This window comes from Hipposideros armiger, unplaced genomic scaffold, assembly GCF_001890085.2.
Source record: "Hipposideros armiger isolate ML-2016 unplaced genomic scaffold, ASM189008v1 scaffold_738, whole genome shotgun sequence".
In the NCBI taxonomy this organism is placed as follows: Eukaryota; Metazoa; Chordata; class Mammalia; order Chiroptera; family Hipposideridae; genus Hipposideros; species Hipposideros armiger.
Window position 1 is genome coordinate 63,789 of NW_017732088.1, and position 3,208 is coordinate 66,996.

A 3,208-nucleotide genomic window follows, 5' to 3' on the forward strand; every position below is an offset into this window, starting at 1 on the left:
ATACAATATGCTATTGAGTATACAAGAAGTCTTAAAATGAAAAACAAATCTAGCCTAAATTTCCTTTCTTTTAAAAAGAAATTAGAAATAGTGACATTTGTAATGGGTTAAATGCTTTATAGACAAGAAACATCTTTGTTAATACCAGCTTCAACAAAACTAATTGTTTTCATCCTTATCTCCAGCCTTCTCTTTATTTTCATTATCATCTTTGTTTTCTCTTGCTTCGTTTTCGGCTTTTTCAGCCTTTACAGGTCAATTTTTAAAAAATAGACTTTATTTTAAAGCAGTTTTGGGTTAACAGCAAAATTGAGCAGAAGGTACCTAGATATGCCATATACCTCCTACCCATACACATGCACAGCCTTCTGCACTATCAACATTCTGCCCCACAGTGGTACATTTGCATTGATACATCTTTAATACTCAAAGTCCATAGTTTACATTAGGGCTCTCTCTTGATGTTTTGCATTCTCAATGTTTGGACAAATGTATAATGATATTTATCCATCATTGTAGCATCATTTAGAGTATTTTCACTGCATGAAAATCCTCTGTGCTCCACCTACCTATTCATCCCTCCCTCTCCCCAGCCCCTGGTAACCACTAATCTTTTTCTTGTCTCCATAGTTTTTCCGTTTCCAGAATGACATATTGTTGGAATCATACAGTATGTAGCCTTTTCAGATTGGCATCTTTCACTTAATAATATGCATTCAAGTTGCTGCCATGTCTATTCATAGCTTGATAACTGTATGTAACAGTTTATGTATCCATTTACCTACTGAGGACATCTTGGTTGCTTCCAAGTTTGGGCAATTATGAATAAAGCTGTTATATAAACATCTGTGTGCAGGTTTTTATGTTAGACATAAGCTTTCAACTCCTTTGGGTAAATACCAAGGAGTGGGATTGCTGGATCATATGATAAGAGTATGTTTAGCCAAACTGTCTTCCAAAGAGGCTGCACCATTTTGCATCCCCATCAGCAAAGAATGAGAGCTCCTGTGGTTCCACATTGTCATCAGCATTTGGTATTTAGCTTTATACCTAGGCATTTCATTATTGGGGAGCTAATCTAAATGGTTTTCAACATAATTTAATGTAAATGGTTTTTAATCTAAATGGTTTTTAAGGTGTTTTCAATTTCAACTTCCATTCGTTAATTGTTGCTATATAGGAGAGCAATTGATTTATTTTTTAATATAACCTATAACCTGCAACTTTGCTACACTCACTTATAGAATTTTTTTTTCTTTTGTCAATCCTTTTGGATTTTCTACAGACTATTATGTAGTCTGCAAAGATTCTAGTTTCTCACCATTAAGTTTTGGAAGTTACCTTCTCGTTCTAGTTTGCAGAGTTTTTTTATTTTTATAGGGTTTTGATTTATCAAATGCTTTTTCTGCATCTTGATATAACAACATGATTTTTCTTCTTTAGCCTGTTGATGTAATGGTTACATTAATTTTCAAATGTTGAGCCATCATTACATGTCTGATATTTTTTATACATTGTTTGATTTTGTAATATTTTGTTGAGGATTTTTGCATCTCTGTTCATGATATTGGTATGTAGTTTTCTTTTTATATTGTATTTGTCTTGTTTTGGCATTAGAGTAATGCTGGCCTTACAGGATGAGTTAGGAAGTATTCTATGTGCTCCTATATTCTGGATGAGATTGTAGAGAGCTGGTATAATTTTTTGTAGAAAAATTTTATAAAAGTTCGAGCCAAAATTTATTGACATGCTTAGAAGCAAGATCTCAATAGATTGAGTACATGCTACCAGAATTAGTATTATTTCTTCCTTACATGTTTGATATAATTTACCAGTAAACCCATCTTGGCCTGGTGTTTTCTGTTTTGGATAATTTTAAAGTATTGATTCAATTTGTTCAATATATAGGTGCCTATGCAGATTGTTCATGTTCTTGTGTGAGTTTGGCAGATTGTATCTTTCAAGAAATTTGTCCATTTCACCTAGGTTATCAAATTTGTAGGCATAGAATTGTTTCTAGTATTCCATTATTATCCTTTTAATGTCCATGGGATCTGTAGTAATGTCCTGTTTCATTTCTGATATTAGTGATTTGTGTCTTCTTTCTTTTACTCCTAGTTAACCTGGCTACAGGCTTATAGATTTTATCAATCTTTTCAAAGGACCAGATTTTGGTTTTGTTAATCTTCTCTCTTAATTTCCTTTCAATACTTATAATTTTTTTCTTTTGCTTATTTTGGATTTATTGGCTATTTTTTCTAATTTCCTAAGGAGTGTCAGCCTTAAAAATAAAAAAGCCAAGTGTTTCATCAGCAAAATTGAGTTAATTCAGTAATAGAAGAGGAATTGCAATTTGTGGCACACCAACTAAGGCAAACGTAGACAAGTCTGGAAAACAAAGGAGAGAAGTATTCTTTCATAGAGGAAAAAGGAGAGTTGGGAGGGGTCGCTTTGACTGAAAGTTCATGGGAGGAGAGTGAGAATTCAGGGTTGTGGCAGCTTCTTGTTGAGTGAGTTGCTGTTATGGTTTTTTTTTTTAAAGATTTTTATTGGGGAATTGGGGAAGGGGAACAGCCAATTTGTTGTCCTTCAATCTTAGTTGTGGAGGGCGCAGCTAGCTCAGCTCCAACTCCAGTCACCATCCAGCTGCCCGTCGGCAGCTCGCCACTGCTCAGCTCAAGGTGCCCTGTTCAAGCTTAGTTGCAGGTGGGCACAGCCCACCATCCCATGTGGGAGTCAAACTGGAAACCTTGTTGCTAAGAGCACACTCTGTAGCCATCGGTCACCTGTCGGCAGCTCAGGGCAGCTCAGCTCAAGGTGCCGTGTTCGATCTTAGTTGCAGGTGGGTGTAGCCCACCATCCCATTCAGGAGTCGAACTCGCAACCTTAAGAAAACATGCTGTCACCAGCTGAGCCATCTTGCCACCTATTGGCAGCTCCACGGCAGCTCAGCTCGGGCACAGCTCACTGGCCCATGTGGGAATCAAACTGGCAACCCTGTTGCTTAGAGCAAGCGCTCTTAACCAACTGAGACACTTGGGCAGCCCTTGCTGTGACTTTTCATTGGCTGGGTTGTTGCTGGGCAAGAAAAAACCTTTCTGGGCCGACCGAGTGGCGCACTGGTTAAGAACTGGCTTGGGATGCCAGAGGGCCCCGGTTCGGATCCCACATATGAGGGCCAGTGACACTGCCCTCTACAGCTAAGATG